This window comes from Kogia breviceps, chromosome 6 (assembly GCF_026419965.1).
Source record: "Kogia breviceps isolate mKogBre1 chromosome 6, mKogBre1 haplotype 1, whole genome shotgun sequence".
NCBI classification, from domain to species: domain Eukaryota; kingdom Metazoa; phylum Chordata; class Mammalia; order Artiodactyla; family Physeteridae; genus Kogia; species Kogia breviceps.
This window is the reverse complement of record NC_081315.1, coordinates 145,677,002-145,698,648: the sequence shown is the minus strand read 5'-3', so window position 1 is coordinate 145,698,648 and position 21,647 is coordinate 145,677,002. Positions and strand designations below refer to the sequence as shown.

Sequence of the window (21,647 nt, the reverse complement as noted above, 5' to 3'; positions counted from 1 at the left end):
CCGGGTGGCCTCTCCCCGGCACTGCCATCCACGCCAGGCCCCTGGCACGCGGCCCCTGCCCTCGCTGCCGCGGTGGCAAAGCACGAGGAGGGGTTTGTCCCGGCCTCTTTCCAAAGCCTCCAGGAAGGTGGCTTTCTCTTCTCGTCCCCAAGCGCTGATTTTACAGGAAAATGTTAGAATCGAGTCGTTCCTACTCATTTCAAGCAACTTGGCATCAAACGGAGGGTTAAGTTCCAACAAGGCCCGGCCACCCTGGCTGACCTTGAGGGAGCACCCCAGGGCCCCCTCCCAAGGGACCCACCCGACTCTCCCCCGAGCCGGAGAGCCAATGCCCAACCCCCGGGCCCCAGATGAAGTCTGGGGAACGAATCCCCCCCGTGGGCTGAGACGCCACCCCAGGCGGGGGGCACGGCGGCCGCCCCAACACTAGACCTTCAGATCTGCCTGGAAATCCACGAGGTTTGAATAACGCCTGTGCCCCCATCACCTGCTGTCACAGGCCGAGGCCAGCACGCCCCCAGGCTCAAGGGCAGCCCACGGACAGCCCGGACGCCTCCCTCTGGTCCTGCCGTCCGGGCTCCTCTTCCACGGCAGCAGCCACTGCCCCCGGGGCTGGCGACCCTCTGGAAAGGGGCGGTCGGAATTGAGAGGTTTCAGCGCGAGAAACACTCTGACATCAAAGCCTGAGGCGTGAAGGTACCGGGTCCCCAAGTCTGCATGTTGATTATATGCTGAAAGCATAATATTTAAAATCTAGCTGATTAAATACAAATATATTATTACAGTTAATCTCACCTGTTTTTCTTAAAGATTTTTTTTTTTTTTTGATGTGGACCATTTTTAAAGTTTTTATTGAAGCAGTTACAGCATTGCTTCTGTTGTTTGTGTTTTGGTTCTTGGCAGGGAGGCACCCGGGATCCCAGCTTCCCCACCAGGGATCAAACCCACACCCCCTGCACCGGAAGGCGAAGTCCCAACCACTGGACCGCCAGGGAAGTCCTCCTCTCCTGTTTCTTTTTTACTATGTCTTTTAATGTGGATACTAGACATTTTACAATTCACACGTGCTCGTGCCCGGAGCTCACACTGCTTCCAGAGCTTTACTGTCACCTCTGTTTTAGACACACGTGTTGTCAAACCATCAACACCTGATGGCACTTGTCAACACTCTGCCCGTTTCCATCCTCGCGGCCGCTTCTGCTGTCCCTTCTGCTGAGGGAGAACCCCGACTTCTCTTTTCCTCTTGCCGACACACATCGACGATGATGAGTCTTACCAGGAGGGTCCATGGAAGGCGAAACCCGCCCTTCGCAGGGGTTCATCAGCGTGAAAGCCGGGCCGCCGTCGCCCTCTCTGCACTGAGGCTCTTCCTCCCTACGTCCTGGGGCACTTGGGGTCGTTGAGAGAGTCCACCCGACTTTCCCTGTCTCTGGAGCTACACTGTCTTTCCTCTTAACTTCTAAGGTTTCCTCTCTACCTCGATGTTCTGCAGTTTTCCCACACATCTCAGTTGGATCTATTTTTATTTATCCCACCTGGAGCTCACGGTCTAGGACTGAGATCTGAGGACTGTGGACTCTCTTCATTGGGGGGAAATCCTCAGCCATAAGTTCTTCAAATACTGTTTCCACCTTCCTTTCTCCCCCTTTCCTGTCCCGATTCCTCTGAGACGCTCCCTGGAGCCTCTCTGTTCCACTGAGGCTCCATCTCTCCACGTCCACCTTAGGGCAGCCGCCGACCCCCGGGCCCGTGTACGTCCTCGGGAGGCCCCAGCCGTGTTCCTCTGTGCTCTCCCCAGGACTGCCTGCGGCACGGCTCTCTGCCCAGCTCATGGCGAGGTCCGAGAAGGCCGGGCCGCCCCCGTCTCGGGGCCAGGCACGCGGCGGGAGCTCAGGAAACGTTTAGCTGAACGCGCAGGTCCAGCCGAGGCCCGGCAAAGCTCCCACAGCCCCTTCCCACCCCCGCTGCACTCCTTCACTCAGCGCTGCGTCCTGGGACCCGCCAGACAACCGCCTTTCGGAGCCGCAGGCTCTACGCCCAGCCTTTCGGTCCCCCAAGAGCACAATCAATCCTGATTATTCAACGAGCTGAGCCAAGTCAGATCGCCTGGTCCACCCTCGAGGGAGGGGGCCGGTGCAGGGACCCACCCCATCCTGGGCCCCCACGAGGGAGGCGGCCGGTGCAGGGGTGCTCTGAGCAGAGGGCTTTTCCTCCAGGGGCAGGGGATGTCCCGGTGAGCCACTGGGAAGACGGCCAGCCCAGCTGCCCCACTTGCTTGGCAAGATGTGGCCCACGCCGGGAGGCTGCTGAGCTGGTCCCACGAGGACGAGGGGCTGGGTGAGGGCTGGCCCCACGGACAGGGAGCAGCTCAGGGTAGCTGAGACCCAGAGGTGCACAGCCCCGCTGAAGATCTACGCGCAGAGTGGGCAGCTGTGCAGGTGCGGGGAGAATTCCAGGGAGAGGCAGGACCCTCAAAGATCACAGCATAGCCACACTGGGACTGTAGTGGCCTCGCCCAACAAACAAAGATAATCTCAGGGGCTTCCCCGGTGGCGCAGTGGTTGAGAGTCCGCCTGCCGATGCGGGGGACGCAGGTTCGAGCCCCGGTCCGGGAGGATCCCACGTGCCGCGGAGCGGCTGGGCCCGTGAGCCGTGGCCGCTGAGCCTGCGCGTCCGGAGCCTGTGCTCCGCGACGGGAGAGGCCACGACAGTGAGAGGCCCGCGTACCGCAAAAAAAAAAAAAAAAAAAAAGATAATCTCAGAACCCCAGGTTCTGTCCAGACAGGAGGAGCTACAAGGGGCAGGTGCCCCCCATCCCAGGGCCTCAAACTTGAAGGTCTCTCCTCTCAAGAGAGTCAGGAAAAAACAAGCCGACAGCTAAAACTGCAGCTACAGTTTCTGAGTCCAGAGGCAGGGGTTGCCAGCACAGTGTAACTGCTGACATTTAGCAATAAAATGAGCCCACCACTCCCGGCCTCCAAACAGCTCTGACTTAACTGCCCCGGTCAGCAGACAGACAGGGCACTGCGCGAGGAACGGCCCCTCCGCCTCCCTAAATTCAAGGTTCCACCCCACTTCCTCGTGTGACGTATCCTCAGGGACTATATTGTTATGCTTCAAAGTCTTTTATTGATCACCCGTCAATATTTATTTATTTATTTATTTATAAAATTTATTTTATTTTTGGCTGCATTGGGTCTCTGTTGCTGCACGCGGGCTTTCTCTAGCGGCGGCGAGCAGGGGCTACTCTTCGCTGCGGTGCACGGGCTTCTCATTGCGGTGGCTTCTCCTGTTGCGGAGCACAGGCTCTAGGCGCGCGGGCTTCAGCAGCTGTGGCACTCGGGCTCATTAGTTGTGGCTCGTGGGCTCTAGAGCGCAGGCTCAGTAGTTGTGGCGCCCGGGCTTAGTTGCTCCGCGGCATGTGGGATCTTCCCGGACCAGGGTTCGAACCCGTGTCCCCTGAACTGGCAGGCGGATTCTTAACCACTGCGCCACCAGGGAAGCTCCACCCATCAATATTTCAATATTTGATCTCAATTGTTCGATATTATATGAATTGGATTTACAATTTTTAAAAGAATCTCCTGTGCCTGCGAGGCTCTGAGTGTTAAAAGTTTCTTCCAGACGGAGTCATCATTGTGATAAGTATTAGTGTACAACTGAGAAAACAACATAAACATGAGACAAAGCCTGGTGAACGATCGTTTCACGGTAAAGTTCTATAAGAAATGCATTTCTTTTTTTTTTGCCTATGCCGTGTGTCTTGCAGGATCTGAGCTCCCCGACCAGGGATCAAACCCGGGCCCCCTGCAGTGGAAGCAGCCGAATTGAGCTTCCAACCTCACCACTAACGGGCTTTCCAAGGGAAGGCTGTGCCGGTGTTTCGCCCTCGTGAACAAAACTGCATTGAACAACCTGGTACGTGTCCTTCCACACGGGCACGAGAGTACGTTCTGGTACAGAGTTATGAGACAAAAGGGGATGCATTTTAATTGTTCCAAACGTGGGGTTTGCAGGGCTGAGCAGGGCCCGTCTCCCCACGGCAGGTAGCCCTGGTGTTAGCGCTTGTGTCAGGCAGGGTCCCGAGAGGACCTGGAACAGAGGGGCTTTGGTGCAGGGAACTAGAGGGCATGACAGAGCTGAGGAGTCAGTGGGGACCGGCCGCCGGCCAGGCTGGAGGGACAGCTCAGGGGGCGGGGGGGGCGGTCGCTAGAGGAAGCCTGGGGAGGGGATGGGGGCTGGAGCGGTGGCAGGAACCACAGCAGCTTTGGCCGGAGGTGGAACCCAGACAGGGGCACACGTACCCTCCCCACCAGCCCGTGTCCCGCCAGAGCCTCCCGCTGGCTGAAGCCGGGTGGGAGCCCACCAAGCCGGGAGCCTGAGAAACACAGGTGATGCGGGTCAGCGTCCGCACCCGGACGCATGGCTGGGCAGGGGCGGGCTGAGAAGGGGTCAGAGGACACGGCCCGGGACCCACACAGTCACCGACAGGACACAAGGCTGCTGTGACTCTGTGATCGCCCGAGCGTTGGCGAGGTTGACCTGCGCCCCGTCGTCACTACCCCGTCATCACTACCGTGTACTACCTGCCTGCTTGTGTCTATGACAGAGGCTACACTTGCCCCATAACCTTCCTTCCACTCTTCCTCCCGTGGGAGCAAAGCCCTGCAATCTTCAGAGGCTCACATGGGGCCCTGGAAGAAACACAGCATTTCCCACCTTGAGATGTAGGCTCTGGCCAATGGGTTATAAGCAGGGAGAGCAAGCCTGCCTTCCTCTCTCCTCCTCCCCGTAGGCTGGAGTGCAGATGTGATGGCTGGCCCTCGGCAGTCACCGTGGTTCAGGAAATGCAAGCCGCAGACCGAGGACGGTGGAGCCGGGCCACCATACGGGCCTCACCGCCCAACTGCCCCCGGGTTACATTCCAGCTTGGTGTGCCACGCTCACCAACCCTCATGGGCGCTGTGTCCCTTGTCTCCATACTTCCCTGGAGCAATTCTCTTCCTCTAGGTGATTTGCGGTAAGATTTTGCTTTGGTTTTGTTTTATCATTCGGTGTGCATTTTATTGCGTTAAAACACAGACAACAAAATTTACCGTCTCAACCATTTTAAGTGTGCAGCTCGGTGGGATGAAGTGCATATTCACATTTTGTGCAGCCATCACCACCACCCACCCCCGTAGCTCTTCTCTTCCTGTAAAACGGACGCTCTACACCTATTAAGCAGGTAACTCCACATTCCCCCTCCCCTCAGCCTCCAGCAACCACCAGTCTACTGTCTGTCTCTATAAATTTAACTAAGTACCTCATATAAGTGGAATCACGCAGAATTTGTCTTTTCATGACTGGCTCATGTCACTCAGCTTAATAATACCTTCAGAGTTCATCCATGTTCCAGCAGGTATCAGAATGTCCTTCCTTTTAAGTCTGAATAATATTCCGTCACGTGGATGGACCACATTCATCCATCGGTGGACGCCCAGGTGGCTTCTACGTCTTCACTGCTGTGAACGTGGGTCTACAAACGTCCCTTTAAGGCCCGGCTGTCAGTTCTTTAGAATATACGCCAGAAATCAACTTGCTGGATCCTATGGTAGCTCTATTTGTAGTTTTTTAAGGAACCTCCCCACTGTTTTCCGCAGGGGCCGCACCACCGTCCGTTCCCACCCGCGGTGCGCGGGGCTCCGCGTCCTCGCCAACGCTCGCTGTCTCCTGTTCTTTGACAGCGGCTGTCCCCGTGGGTGGGAGGCGCTGCGATCGCTTTTGTTTGTTACCAGAGCCACAAGCTGCCTGCCCTTTCATCACCAACACTCCCCTCTTTTGACTCGATGGTAGTCTTCTCCACGGGGGGATGTTTTAGTCCTTAAGTTGCTGAATCTCACTTCCGCAGCCACCTCCGCCTCCCGCGCCTAATGCCACCCTTCCCAGGCCTTCCTTACTGCAGGATACAGACACATCTGTCTGCACTCCCCGCGTCTTCATGGTTTCCTTCCTACAGGAAAACGTTTAACCTTCCTAGCATTTATTTTCCTTTAAGGAGCTGGCAGGGACCCATCTCGCCTCCCCGCGCAGCCCCCAGAGTCCAGTCTGGTCTCAACAGAAACCGTGGGGACCACGAGCCAGAGGGAGCCTCAGAGTCTCGGGACAGACACAGCGGAGCTGAGGCCACCAGCCATCCCCTGGGACCTGCGGCACAGAGCCGGGAGGGCTGGACGGCTACCGGCAACCGGGCAGAGGAAGAGCCAAGCCAGGATGAAGCAGCCGCAGCCCAGCATCTGTACATCCTTGCTGGGGGTGGGGCTCACCTCCCCACAGCGCTGCACCCCACCTCAGCACACACCTCCCCTCCCCCCTCCCCCCAGGGCTGCCCCCAGTTCTTTCCCCGGGTCTTCCTGGCTTGGCCTCCTCCGAGCCTGCCCCTCAGCCCCGCTTCTGCTCTCCCCTCCTCCCGTCCCCTGTGGCTCCTCCCCCCTCCCTCCTCCCCCTCCCTTCCCCCTCCCCCTCCCCTCCCCCCTCCCCTCCCCCCTCCCCTCCCCCTCCCCTCCCCCACCCCTCCCCCCTCCCCCACCCCTCCCCTTCCACCTCCCCCTCTGGGTCCAACCCCCGCCCCGGGATGAGCCCTTCTCTGGCCCCCCCTCTGCTTGTCCCCTGGGTCTACCCCAGGCCCACTGGGGAGGGGTCTACTAGCACCCTGGGAGCACCCGTGAGGGTCTTGGTCAGGGTAGGCCGGCCATCCTCAAAGAACCCCACACAGCGAAGCACCGGGGCCAGGACCCCCCCCCCCTTGGGCTGACAGTTCCCACATCTGCTACAACGGGAACGGCTCTGTGAGTGTCCCTCACGGCAGGCTGTCATGTCGGGGTCACCCGGCTCCCCATTCACCTCGGCCTCAGAGCTGCCCAGGAACAGAACTGGGGTGTTGGCGTCAGCAGGACCGACATGCCCACAGGAGAGAGGCCCCTTGGACACCCACCGCCCGCGCGCAGCTCCGCTGCCGTGTGAGCTGACGGCCGCGAGGCCGCCCCGGGCGCAGCGAGGATGGGACCCCTGAAGGACACGGCACCCGCCGCTCCCACCGGCACCCGCTGACCCGCCTGGGGGCCCCCGTCCTCACTGCAGGCCTCCCGCAATTTACCTGACAGTGCGGCTCCCGTAAATTCTCTCCAAAGCCTGAGCGTAAGTTAAGACGTCGAGACGCATGTAAACTGGCAATTATGACATTAGACATGGATCCCCTCGGCAGAGGCAAACCGAAGGCTTTCAAAACGTCCCTTTCCCAATTAGCTTCTCAAGGTCACTCCTAGTAACACTGACCCCGAGCACAGTCAGCCCACGGGATTCAATCCCAGAGACAAAGGAAGAGCCAAGGACTTGCCTGCCAACGGACAGCTCCCACACCTGCTTGGAAATCTCCTTCCCCATCCCCGCCCTGTCGCCACACCGCAACACAAGAGGCAGGAGGGACAGCCCAGGGCGTCCCCGGGAGGCGTCACGCCAACGCTGGCCCTCCGCTCACGGGACCATCGGAGTTTATTGAGAGAAAGGCTTTGGAGGAAGGAACTCCCTTCGGAAACCAAATGCCGCCGCTGCTGAGATGTGCCAGGATGCTGACGCGCTGCAGTGAAGGTCTCAGGGCTCGGCTTCCCGGGGGGCCAACGCGGGGGGAGCCCAGACACCCCACCCCGTCCGGCCAGAGGGTTCACCCCGGTGGGAGCAGGGAGCTTAGGGTTTCCAATTTGAAACTTAGGAAAGGGACTTATCCTGGGAAAATATGAGCGGAGAACAAAGGAAGCGGCCACAGAGCGAGGGCCCCAGGCCCCCTCGGGGAGCCGTGCTGCTTCCCTTTCTACAGTCTCGCTCTTGCAGGGAGGAACCAGGAGCCCACGAATCCCTCCTTGGGGGTCCCCATTATCTCCCGCCACCAGCACTGTCCCCTCCCGCAGAGCGTGGCGCCCGCGCCCCGCAGCCCCAGTGGCCAGAGCCGGCCCCCACTCTCACCCACGCCCAGCCAGGCCAGCAGGCGGGGGGCTGCCCACACGCCTACCGGAGGGCGTTCTGGCCTCCACGGCTCTGGAGCGCCCAGGGTCCGCTGGGTCTCACGCCAGGCCGCCAGGTCGGGGGCAACATCGTGCGGCGTGCGGCCAGCCAACCTGAGGCTCCCTGTGCTGGGTGCCTGCAGACTCACTGCCTGGCCTTGCCCTGGCCTCGGCGTCCAGCGCCACGGGGAGCCTCAGCCCGCTAGATTCCCACGGTCTCCCATGACCCAGAAGCAGCTGCGGGCTGCCCCCTGCAACACTCAGGGGACGCCGGGCGCCGGCAGCCCCGGCGCAAACACACCTCCCCCATCTGGGTCCTCCATCTTTCTCGGGGCGTGACTGCAGCCGGAAGCCCCTCAGGACACCTCTGTTGTGCAGGGGGCCCCAGCAACTGAGCCAGAGTGACAAAGCAGCCGAGCCCACACGGAGAGGGCACTGAGACACCCCCACGGAGCGCCGCAGGCCGTGCACTGGGACACCCAGCCCCTCTGCCCCTCCAGCCTCAGATGTGCACCCTGCCGTGCACAGCAGACCCCCCTCTCCCCGCCCCACGGTGGTGTTGCAACGGGCTGAGTGGCGGCCCCCTGGACGGGTCCACCCGTAACCTACAAATGTGACCGTATTGGCAAAAGGGTCCTTGCAGATGTAATTAGGTTAAGGATCCAGTGATGAGATCCTGCATTCTCAGGCCCCCGGTGGGGGGGCCTAAATCCAGTGACCAGCGTCCCGAGAGAGGCAGCAGAGGAGGCCCCGCGAATACAGGCAGAGGTGGGCGCGACGCAGCCACGAGCCCAGGAAGAGGCTGCAGCCGCCCAGGAGCTTAGGAGAGAGGCCTGCGTCTCCCTGGGGGCTGGTCTCCTCGGGAGCTCAGTTCCCCTGTGGCCCCAGTGTCAGTTTGCTGGGCTGCAAACAAGGTAGCCCAAGCTCAGCAGCTCAGAACCACAGCCCCCAGCTGTGTGATCAGACAGCCAGGCCAGCAATGCGTTCTACCCAGGGGCTCTCCGGGCTGGAACCCCGACGTCGGCCTGACTAAGCCTCTGCCTTGGGAAGAATAGGCGCCCCAGCTCCTCGGGGTCTGGCTGATCCAGGCTCCGTATCCTTGCTGGCTGCCTCCCCGCTCCTGGGCGCCCACATCCTTGGCATGTGGCCCCGGCCCCTCCATCACGGAGGCGGCAACAGCGGGTGGAACCCCCATCTGAGTCCCTGTCCGGCCACCAGCCAGAGAAAGTCCTACTTCGAGGGCTGCCGAGACCAGCCCAGGCCTGCCCGATACCCCCCCGCCTTGAGGTCCGTGAGCCACACTCAAAGCCATACACACGATCGAGGGCGTGAAACCCGCCATATCCTGGGGGTCTGGGACCGGGAAGCTTAGGGGGCCGTTCTTCGAACCAGGCTACCAACCCCCTGTGACTCCGCTCTCCAGCCAAGAAAAGTCCTGGCTTCAGGTTATGTCTTGACGCTGTCGGGCTGGGCACCTAACAGTGTAGGTTTGTCCACATCTCAGCCATAGCCCTCCCGCTGAACTGGCCGCCCCTGCGGTGGGCAGGGCTCCATCCTGCTCCGTAAGCACCGCCCCCCCTCCTCTCTCCACAGCCCTGAACAAGATGCCAGCCTGCATCGTCCGGAGGACAGGAAGCTGAGGCGCAGAGGCCGGGTCCAGGTCACAGAGCAGCACGTGATGCCGCAGGCCCCAGCGCGTGCACCTTCACCGTTTTAAATAGGCTGCTGGCGATGAGTCATCACAAAACCGAATTGAATCACTGAGAGCAGCTCCGCGTGCACCTTCCACGGCAGCAGACGGCTGTCTGCGGGGGCAGGAGTGCAGAGGGGAGGGGTGGTGGGCACGGGGTCTGCTTGGCGTGACGGCAAGGTTCCAGAATGAGACAGAGGTGGTGGCGGCACGGCACCGTGAAGGAACGAGAAATGCCACCGAGTCGTTCGCTTTAAAATGGGTGATTTTATGCTACCTGTATTTCACCGTAATTTAAAAAAAAAGAAAAAAAAAAAGGACCGCCTTGAGGGTAAAAAGCAGCACCTGGGCACAGTGCATCCTATAGGGAGACGCCCTCACCCGCAGCCAGGCTGGCCCCGCGCCGCACGCGCCAGCTCGAGCGCCGCAGACCTCTAGCTTCTCCCCTGAGCGACCAGGACCCAGCGACTGCCTTCTGGCCGGGCCTAGAATCTAATGCCTGAGTATCTCCTATGCTGGAGACAAATGACTGTTAAAAATGGCTGACATGTATAAAACAGGCAGGACTCTCAAAAAAAGTGCATTAAGTTCCTATTGTTTTTTCTTCATCAGGCTTATCGTGTGTGTCATTTGGGCAAGAGGTTGTTCAAAGCCAGTGTTTACCAGCCAGTCTGGATAGATTTATCCTTTCCGGTGAATGAAAGTAAATTAGGGCTGCTAAGAGGACTACACCCGGCGTCTGACTGACCCTTCACCTTACGGGGCCACTTAAATACAACTCCATTTTACCGCACACAATGCACCCTTTATAACCTTCCTTCCCTCCGCTTAATTCCTCACGGAACTCAAAGCAAACGTTATCAAAGGGAACATCCTGCTCTCCTAATTCCTCTGTCACCCTCCCACCCCCTCCTCCCTACCTGCCGCTGAGCCGACACCGCGACACCGACACCGACACCGCAGAGGGGACTAATGAGCCTGGCACACACCCTCAGCCGTGAGGAATTTCCAGAAATGCGGCGAAGAATCGACCCTGCTGTTCCGGAAAAGAAAAGGCTTTGTCCCTTTCCAGACCCAGGCAAAACAGATGGGGTCTTTTGCTCCTATCCTGGAAGGAAGCAAAATTGCAAAGCTTGCCCTAAAAGGACCAAAGTCTGTCCTTCTCGCCACCAAAGGCGTCTTCCCGACCACAGGAGTGGATGGGTTCCCGCTCAGAGTCCGGGGAGACGGCGCGGCGCCGGGGGCCGAGGGCGGGCACTCAGATCTCACAGCCCTGCTGCAGAAACAGGCCCCCGGTTCACCTCGCCCTCTGCACCCAGAACACGCCCTCCCCTCGTTGGCACAGACCGTCCGACCAAGCCCGCGCTGTCCCGCACAGAATGCTCCTGGCAACGCTGTGTGACGCTCCCGGGCTGGGATTCTCCAGAAGGAGGCAAGCCACGGGCCACACAGGCCCCAGAGATGGGCTCGCTCTCAACTACGCCCAAGAGGTAAGCAGCGCAGTAGTTACTTCGAATCGTGCAGGAGGCACCCAGGAGCCCGACGCCCGGCACGCAGGTAGAAACCCGCCGGTTCCGCAGCCCCGTCGCCCGGCCTCCCCACAAAGCTACCTGCGCCCGGCTGCTGACTCGCGGGGCCCCTTTAACACAGCTTGTTGTTGCCGTACGTTGTCCTGAGATGTATTTTTGGTTGTTCTTAACTCTATAAAAAGGACGTCACGCGTGTGTGACATTTGGGGACTGGCTTTTGATCTGTCACATCCTGTGCGCCGTGCCCTTCCGTGCACGGCCCCACCACGGCCCCACGTGTGCAGTCTGCACCCAGGGTCCTCAGCCACGCGGACTCCTCTGGGTTCCGCCTGGTAAGCAGAGTGCCCCGGCCGGGTGGGCACAGCCCCGGGACGCAGCGATCCGTGTCTTGCAGCTGCTCTAACCGGTCCACAAACTCATTGGCTTAGGACGACAGAGCGTAGCATCTTACCGATGATTCTGGAGGGCAGCATCCCAGCTTGGGGCTCAGTGGGCTAAACGCAAGGGGTCCGAAGGGCTGCTCCTTCTGGAGGGTCTGGGAGAGAATGTCTCCTTGCCTTCCCCAGCTTCTAGAGACCCCGCTTCCTCTGTGGCATTTCTGGGTCGCCCCGGTTCACGCCCAGCAACCGAGTCTCAGGTCCCAGGACCACCGTGTCCAACACCCCAGGCGGAGGGTGGCTCCGCGGGGCAGCTGAACGGGGTGAGTGGCTGCGGACGTAACTCGTGGCCCCAGGACCCCCCGGTGCTGGGCTTCTCCTCACAGCGTGGTCGACCGCCTGAGCAGGTCAGACCTGCGCGCAGCTCACGGGGGCTCCAGCTCGTGCACCGGGGGTCCTCGACGTAACGACACCGTCTTTCTAACAAAGGCGAGTCCTTCCAGCCCGCGGTCCACACGCAGAGCGGCCCGGTGTCTGGACGGCGGCACACGGGATCTGCAGTCACGGGGACGGTCACACATTGGGTGTCCCGGCTCTGACACCAGCCGAGGTGCCAGCAGGCGGGCACTGGTCAATGAAGACTGGGAACCTCTTCGGTGCCAAGGGCAAGGCCAGCCTCCTGACCTCTCCGACCTTCCCATTCAGAATCCAACCTCGTCCAGCTGGAGAAGGGCCCACCTTCTCTCCTAGAAATGGAAAGGAACAACGTGGCCACAGCGGAGCCCCCTGGTGTGAAGCCCCTTTTGTCCAAGGGCTGAAGAGACGTGTATCCAAGGGAATCATTCACGCCTCTAATCCGCCTGAAATGTCCCACAGCTCCTGTGTTCCCGACCCCGGCGGAGCCACGCCAGCCTCTGGCCCTCAGAGACCCATCACAGTTACTTTCACAGAGTGAATGATAAGTCACACACTCCTGGGAAAGAGCTACAGCTCAGGCCCGCTGCTTCCTTTCGTCTAGATTTCAGAGGACTAAGAAGAGTCGTCTAAAATCTAGACTACACACTTAACATTTCATGGAAACGACTTAATTACATTGCTTATGTTCCAAGAGCAGATGACAACGCAAAAGGCAGGGCTTCCCTGGTGGCACAGTGGTTGAGAGTCCGCCTGCTGATGCAGGGGTCACGGGTTCGTGCCCCGGTCCGGGAAGATCCCACGTGGCGCGGAGCCGCTGGGCCCATGAGCCGTGGCCGCTGAGCCTGCGCGTCCGGAGCCTGTGCTCCGCAACGGGAGGGGCCACAGCGGTGAGAGGCCTGCGTACCGCAAAAAAAAAACCCAAAAACGCAAAAGGCAGCCTTTCTCTTAACCGCTTGATCTACTCTCGGGCTGAGTAGCCTCCCCTCCCAGGCCCCCGGCGGGATTGGCCCAGGGGGCAATTCACACCCACGCCCAGAGCTCCACCGGGGTGGCGGCTCGCCCTGTGCTGGACGCCCTGTCCTAGACTCAGAGGCAGGAAGCAGGGCCTTCCTGAGGTTCATCCCCCACCCCAGCTCTTCCACAGCCAAGGTCACCAAGAGCGCCAGGCCAGACCCAATGCTACAGTGCCGTCCCCTCGCGGGAACACACACATCACATCGTGGCCAGAGGTGCGGGGAACAGGTAGCAGGACACGGGAAAGGTGTGCAGCAGGGAGGGCAGGGGCCCCTTAGATGAGAGCCGGTGACACCCCGTGGGGGGGGGGCGTCCAGCGCACTGCAGGATGCTGAGCGGCACCCCCTGGAGGCCAGCAGAACGTCCCCCTCCCAGTAGTGACAACCAGAAACGTTTCCAAACAGCACCAAATGTCCCCTAAGGGTCAAAATCACCCCCGGCGGAGAACCACCAGATTAGACAGAAAACAGGCATCTCCAATAAGGTGGAATCGAAAGGGCAACCCGATGAGGAGGAGCCGTCCTGGCAGAGGGGACCCCGAGGAGGGGCGTGGTTAAGGAGCAGCACAGAGCCCCGTGGGGCTGCAGCAGGACGGGGAGGGGCTCATCTCCCAGAAATGCTTTTTTATTACTTATTATTTTAAACTGCAGTAACAGGGACTTCCACGGTGGTCCAGCGGTTAAGACTTCACGCTTCCACTACAGGGGGCATAGGTTCGATCCCTGATCGGGGAATTAAGATCCCACATGCCGCACGGCATGGCCAAAAAGAAAAAAAATTAAATTAAACTGCAGTAACATACACACTGAGATAAAATCTGCATTTTAACCACTTTTAAGCATACAGTTCTGTGGCGTCAAGTACATTCACAGTCCTCTACAGCCATCACCACCATCCATCTCCAGAACTTTTTGCTTGCAAAACTGAAACTCTGTCCCCGTCACACAGGAACTCTCCATCCCCTCTCCTCCCTACCCCTGGCAACCGCCCTTCTCCTTTCTGTCTCAAGGAATTAGGCTGCTCTCAGTACCTCGTGTAAGTGGAATCATACAGTGTTTGTCCCTTTGTGTTGGGCCGCCGAGGTCCTCAGCACATTGTCCTCGAGGTTCACCCATGCTGTAGCCGGTGTCAGAATTCCCTTCCTGGTTAAGGCTGAGTCATACAGTACCTACCACATCTTGCCATCCATCCGTTCAGCGATGGCCACTTGGAATAACGCTGCTATGAAATGCTGCAGGGCATGCCTACCGGGTCTGCTGCTGGCGGGGAGAGACGGTGAGAAACCAGGAGACTCAGGCCTGAGCCCCGCGTGAGCAGAGATGGGGAGGATGGGGAGAGGACGGGCCGGCAGGGAGCAGCCTCATTGCCAGGAGGTGCGACGGAGGTGCTGAGTGGGCAGCCGAGATCAGGGCTGGAGATACTTGTGTGAGTGAGGTCGGGCACTGAGGGCTGATGGCTGGACGTTCACGGCTTGCCTGACCCGCGAGGGGAGGAGCAGCCAGTGAGACAGGACGCAAACCCGGAGAGCAGGGTCCTACACGCCGGGGGGGAGGTGCTGGGGAGGTGAGGACAGCAGCAGTCTACGGGTCCTCTGTGGTCGGAGCCAGGTCTTCCGCTGGACCTCATGCAGGAAGGGTGGTGACGCAACTGGTGTTCAGACACAGGAGAGGTCACGGCAGGGGTCACCTCTAGGGGGTGACCGAGAAGACTGGGGGAGACCAGGACAGGACAGGCCACAACCCTGAACAGGCAAAGGGGGTGACGATCCAGTGCACAAGGTGCGGGGGAGATCCAGTGTGGGGGGGGTGAGAGCCGGTGTACAAGGGAGGGTGTGAGATCCAGTGTACTGGGGGGGGCATGAGATCCAGTGTACAAGGTGGGGTGAGATCCAGTGTACTAGGGGGTGGTGAGATCCAGTGTACTAGGGGGGTTGAGATCCAGTGTACAAGGGGCTGTGAGATCCAGTGTACAAGGGGCTGTCAGATCCAGTGTACTAGGGGTGTTGAGATCCAGTGTACTAGGGGCGGTGAGATCCAGTGTACTAGGGGGGTTGAGATCCAGTGTACAAGGGGCTGTGAGATCCAGTGTACAAGGGGCTGTGAGATCCAGTGTACTAGGGGTGTTGAGATCCAGTGTACTAGGGGAGGTGAGATCCAGTGTACTAGGGGTTGTGAGATCCAGTGTACAAGGGGGGTTGAGATCCAGTGTACTAGGGGCGGTGAGATCCAGTGTACTAGGGGCGTTGAGATCCAGTGTACAAGGGGCTATGAGATCCAGTGTGCTAGGGGTGGTGAGATCCAGTGTACAAGGGGCTGTGAGATCCAGTGTACTAGGGGCGGTGAGATCCAGTGTACAAGGGGCTGTGAGATCCAGTGTACTAGGGGACTGTGACATCCAGTGTACTAGGGGTGGTGAGATCCAGTGTACAAGGGGCTGTGAGATCCAGTGTACTAGGGGTGTTGAGATCCAGTGTACTAGGGGCTGTGAGATCCAGTGTACTAGGGGGTGGTGAGATCCAGTGTACTAGGGGCGGTGAGATCCAGTGTACAAGGGGCTGTGAGATTCAGTGTACTAGGGGTTGTGAGATCCAGTGTACAAGGAGGGTTGAGATCCAGTGTACAAGGGGCTGTGAGATCCAGTGTACTAGGGGCAGTGAGATCCAGTGTACTAGGGGTTGTGAGATCCAGTGTACAAGGTGGGGTGAGATCCAGTGTACAAGGGGGGTTGAGATCCAGTGTACAAGGGGCTGTGAGATCCAGTGTACTAGGGGTGGTGAGATCCAGTGTACAAGGGGTTGTGAGATCCAGTGTACAAGGGGCTGTGAGATCCAGTGTACTAGGGGTGGTGAGATCCAGTGTACAAGGGGCTGTGAGATCCAGTGTACTAGGGGTGTTGAGATCCAGTGTACTAGGGGAGGTGAGATCCAGTGTACTAGGGGTTGTGAGATCCAGTGTACAAGGGGGGTTGAGATCCAGTGTACTAGGGGCTGTGAGATCCAGTGTACTAGGGGGCGGTGAGATCCAGTGTACTAGGGGCGGTGAGATCCAGTGTACAAGGGGCTGTGAGATTCAGTGTACTAGGGGTTGTGAGATCCAGTGTACAAGGAGCGGTGAGATCCAGTGTACAAGGGGCTGTGAGATCCAGTGTACTAGGGGCAGTGAGATCCAGTGTACTAGGGGTTGTGAGATCCAGTGTACAAGGTGGGGTGAGATCCAGTGTACAAGGGGCTGTGAGATCCAGTGTACAAGGGGCTGTGAGATCCAGTGTACTAGGGGTGGTGAGATCCAGTGTACAAGGGGTTGTGAGATCCAGTGTACTAGGGGCGGTGAGATCCAGTGTACAAGGGGCTGTGAGATCCAGTGTACTAGGGGACTGTGACATCCAGTGTACTAGGGGTGGTGAGATCCAGTGTACAAGGGGCTGTGAGATCCAGTGTACTAGGGGCGGTGAGATCCAGTGTACAAGGGGCTGTGAGATCCAGTGTACAAGGGGCTGTGAGATCCAGTGTACTAGGGGTTGTGAGATCCAGTGTACAAGGAGGGTTGAGATCCAGTGTACAAGGGGCTGTGAGATCCAGTGTACTAGGGGCAGTGAGATCCAGTGTACTAGGGGTTGTGAGATCCAGTGTACAAGGTGGGGTGAGATCCAGTGTACAAGGGGGGTTGAGATCCAGTGTACAAGGGGCTGTGAGATCCAGTGTACTAGGGGTGGTGAGATCCAGTGTACAAGGGGTTGTGAGATCCAGTGTACAAGGGGCTGTGAGATCCAGTGTACTAGGGGTGGTGAGATCCAGTGTACAAGGGGCTGTGAGATCCAGTGTACTAGGGGTGTTGAGATCCAGTGTACTAGGGGAGGTGAGATCCAGTGTACTAGGGGTTGTGAGATCCAGTGTACAAGGGGGGTTGAGATCCAGTGTACTAGGGGCTGTGAGATCCAGTGTACTAGGGGGCGGTGAGATCCAGTGTACTAGGGGCGGTGAGATCCAGTGTACAAGGGGCTGTGAGATTCAGTGTACTAGGGGTTGTGAGATCCAGTGTACAAGGAGGGTTGAGATCCAGTGTACAGGGGCTGTGAGATCCAGTGTACTAGGGGCAGTGAGATCCAGTGTACTAGGGGTTGTGAGATCCAGTGTACAAGGTGGGGTGAGATCCAGTGTACAAGGGGCTGTGAGATCCAGTGTACAAGGGGCTGTGAGATCCAGTGTACTAGGGGTGGTGAGATCCAGTGTACAAGGGGTTGTGAGATCCAGTGTACTAGGGGCGGTGAGATCCAGTGTACAAGGGGCTGTGAGATCCAGTGTACTAGGGGACTGTGACATCCAGTGTACTAGGGGTGGTGAGATCCAGTGTACAAGGGGCTGTGAGATCCAGTGTACTAGGGGCGGTGAGATCCAGTGTACAAGGGGCTGTGAGATCCAGTGTACAAGGGGCTGTGAGATCCAGTGTACTAGGGGTTGTGAGATCCAGTGTACAAGGAGGGTTGAGATCCAGTGTACAAGGGGCTGTGAGATCCAGTGTACTAGGGGCAGTGAGATCCAGTGTACTAGGGGTTGTGAGATCCAGTGTACAAGGTGGGGTGAGATCCAGTGTACAAGGGGCTGTGAGATCCAGTGTACTAGGGGCGGTGAGATCCAGTGTACAAGGGGCTGTGAGATCCAGTGTACTAGGGGTTGTGTGATCCAGTGTACTAGGGGCAGTGAGATCCAGTGTACAAGGGGCTGTGAGATCCAGTGTACTAGGGGCAGTGAGATCCAGTGTACTAGGGGTGGTGAGATCCAGTGTACAAGGGGCTGTGAGATCCAGTGTACTAGGGGCGGTGAGATCCAGTGTACAAGGGGCGGTGAGATCCAGTGTACAAGGGGCTGTGAGATCCAGTGTACTAGGGGACTGTGACATCCAGTGTACTAGGGGTGGTGAGATCCAGTGTACAAGGGGCTGTGAGATCCAGTGTACTAGGGGCGGTGAGATCCAGTGTACTAGGGGACTGTGACATCCAGTGTACTAGGGGTGGTGAGATCCAGTGTACAAGGGGCTGTGAGATCCAGTGTACTAGGGGCGGTGAGATCCAGTGTACAAGGGGCTGTGAGATCCAGTGTACTAGGGGTTGTGTGATCCAGTGTACTAGGGGCGGTGAGATCCAGTGTACAAGGGGCTGTGAGATCCAGTGTACTAGGGGCGGTGAGATCCAGTGTACAAGGGGCTGTGAGATCCAGTGTACTAGGGGCGGTGAGATCCAGTGTACTAGGGGACTGTGACATCCAGTGTACTAGGGGCGGTGAGATCCAGTGTACTAGGGGCGGTGAGATCCAGTGTACTGGGGCAGTGAGATCCAGTGTACAAGGGGCTGTGAGATCCAGTGTACTAGGGTTGGTGAGATCCAGTGTACAAGGGGCTGTGAGATCCAATGTACTAGGGGGCGGTGAGATCCAGTGTACTAGGGGACTGTGAGATCCAGTGTACTAGGAGGCGGTGAGATCCAGTGTACTAGGGGACTGTGAGATCCAGTGTACAAGGGGCTGTGAGATCCAGTGTACAAGGGGCTGTGAGATCCAATGTACTAGGGGGCGGTGAGATCCAGTGTACAAGGGGCTGTGAGATCCAGTGTACAAGGGACTGTGAGATCCAGTGTACTAGGGGGCGGTGAGATCCAGTGTACAAGGGGCTGTGAGATCCAGTGTACTAGGGGCGGTGAGATCCACTGCACTAGGGGACTGTGAGATCCAGTGTACTAGGGGGGTTGAGATCCAGTGGGTGGGGGGAGACAGACTGCCTACAAAGACGCACCTGGACCCCCACCTCCCCTGTGGCCAGGCCTCTCCTCCCATTGAAGTGGGGTATCTTTCCCTCCTCGGACCTGGGCTGGTCCGTGACCTGCCTAGGCTGACGGAACGCTCCTTGTGAGCGCTCAGGGCTCTCCTGCACCATGTCCCTCTCTTGGACCACTGGCCCCGGCGTAAACAGAAGCCCAGCGCCGGTGCCAAAAGGTGGGTGGCCCCATGGAGACGGAGGCCTGGCGGTCCCAGCACAGGGAACTCGGAGGCCGTCCCCAGATGAGCCTGCCTCCCTTATGGGGGGGAGTGAAATCACTCAACAACTGGAACGTCAACCCCCGCCCCCCAGCCACAAGAGAAGACCACAGACCGGCAGTTTAAATACAGACGTTTATTTCTCACAGTCTGGAAGCGGGACATCCAGGGCCAAGGTGCCCGGGTGGCCGTTCCCGCGAGCCCCCCCCAACCCTGCTCACCGTGGGCCCCCCGCAGAGACAGTGCCCCCCAGGCAGCGGTCAGACGGGGTCAGGACCCCTCCCTATGACCGCATTTCCCCTTAATTACCTCCGAATCTCCAAACACAGTCACGCAGGGGTTGGGGCTTCATGTGAGGTCGGGGGACACATTCAGTCCACGGCACCCCCGGCCAGGGCCCCACCGCTGAACGGACTTTCTAGAAGCTCGTTTTGTTCTGCTTTGTTTAAGTCCCCACAACCCCCCGTGGCAGGATCAGGGGCCCTCGGTCGTCCTCAGTTAAACACCCCTTTTTTTTAAGTAGAAAGTTTAAACTCATCTATAACGACAGCATTAGCCTGGGGGTGGAGGCGGAGAGGAGGCAGAGGGGCCAGGGAGCATCTGGGGGGACAGTTACGCCGTCTTCACCGTGGTGACGGCTTCACAGGTGTCAAATCCTAAGCTGTCCACTTGAAATATGTGCCGTTTATTGTATGTCAATTATACCTCAATGAACTTGTTGAAAGGTTATTTTTATTAAATGTTCTACTGTTAGGTAGTTGGAGGTTTACACGCAGTCGTAAGAAACAGCACAGAGGGGTCCCGTGCGCCTTCGCCCGCTCGTTCCCCTCGACGGTGACATCTGGCAAAACCGCAGGACCGTACGTATCGTAACCAGGACATTGACAGAGACAGGAGCTGCCCATCTCAGCCAGCCTCCCGTCTGCTCCGCGCGCTGCACTGTGCGTGTGGTGGGTGCTGTGCAACCGTATCCCACGGGCAGGTCCCTGGATCCACACCGCAACCGAGACACAGAAGTGCTCCATCGCCCCACCAGCATTTTAAACAAACACTAACTGTGGTAAAATGCACATAATAAAATGTACCATCCTAACCTTTTTCAGGAGTAGAGTTCATTGGCATTAAGTGCATTATGCTTCAATAACACCATTTAAAAGGCTGTTTTTTTTTTTTTTTTTTTTTAAAAAGCAAGTTTGAAAAAGCCTGGACTTGGTGAGCAGGCTCTGTCTCGCAGGTCCTGAGTCACTGCCCCTTTTCCAGCCCCACGGGATGGACGAGACCCCCGCTGGCTCCCATCTGCTGGGCCCTCTGTCCCTTCTGTGTCCATGACTGTCACCGCCAAGACCCCCTGCTGGCCAGCATCCCGTCCGGAGGGGAGGCTTCCCAGGCTCAGTGTCCCCTGAAGAAAGACCCTGGGATGTCACACCGGCAGGGTGTCTGCACAGGGTCACGTGCAGAGGGGGCGAGGGGTCCCGGCGTCTCAGACACGCCGAGTTCCAAACGCGGACCCACTTGTTCCGTGAAGGCCCTCAGCTCCAAGCCTCTGCGGGGCGGCTTCAGGAAGCCCACCTCCCAGACTGGATGGCCTTGTTCTGTGTGTCCTGCAGGCCTGGGAGCCAGAGAACATGCCTGGGGGACGCTCTTGGTGACTTCCAGCCTCCTGGGAGATGAAGCTGTCGTGTGGGCAAGCCGGGATCCCACAGGCTCACGGGGAGGTGTCCCTGCAGCTTTCGGGTCACTCAACCCTTCCCCCATCACACCCGAGACCATGCCGCCCTCTGAAACCCCGACTCCGGCCACTTGCTCCGGGCACCCAGCTTTATCCCCCAGGAGGAAGTCCCAGGTGAGGCCAGGGCCTCTGCTGCCTTGGTCTCTGCCAAAGTGCCAGCCCAGTGCCTGGAGCAAAGTACCTACCCAAGTACTGCCTGTTGAATGAATAAACGATTACCTTAACTGCCATCCTGAGATGGGTAGGAGGGGCTCTGGGCTTCCGGCTTCCTTCCATCACACCAGACGGCTTACAGGAACAGCCACTAGGAAACCGCCCCCCTCCCTCCCTCCCTCTCTCTCCACAGCGAGACTCCACCCCACGTGCACATCTGAGTGGGGTCCTCTCCCCCTGTCCCTGGCACTGTTCCCTTACCCGGAGGAGATCTCAGAGCAGGGCCAGGCGGTTGTCTGGAGCCCAACCCAGCTGGACGTGAGCCACGCCAGTCACCGGGCCACGCGGAGCTGGGTTCCCCATCGCGCGTGTCAAAGCTTCCTCAGCACAGCGCGGAGGGAAACGGGCCAGGCCGGCGCCCACTAGGGCGCACCACCACCCGCCTCCTCCCCAGAAAGGAGCCCGAGGGAAACGCTCACCGTGCACAGCTGGGCAGGCACGCCCTGCAGCGCACTGGGCTCCGCTTCGGGGCTAGTCATCTACACGGGGCCCTTCCCCGCGGAGGGGGCCAGAGCCTCCGGGTTTTTTGGCCACTCCACACGAGCTTGCCGGCTCCTCCGGACGGGCACACGGCCCTCACCGCCCCCTGCTTCCAGAGTTTCAGTGACATCAAGAAC

The 21,647-nt window shown here is 58.8% G+C and overlaps 1 protein-coding gene across 5 annotated transcripts in view; it reads right to left on the bottom strand.

The window, feature by feature from the left end:
- ZFYVE28 (zinc finger FYVE-type containing 28) overlaps positions 1-21,647 on the bottom strand; it is a 114,904-nt gene that overhangs the window by 79,097 nt on the left and 14,160 nt on the right. The window contains exon 1 of one of the 5 annotated variants that reach the window (XM_067036821.1): positions 5,306-5,815. The exons of 3 other annotated variants lie outside the window; for them this stretch is intronic. The gene's annotated coding sequence lies outside the window, so the exon portion shown is untranslated. Of the gene's footprint in view, positions 1-5,305; positions 5,816-21,647 lie in introns of those variants that run through there. One more of the 5 variants, XM_067036822.1, reaches the window with a different exon arrangement.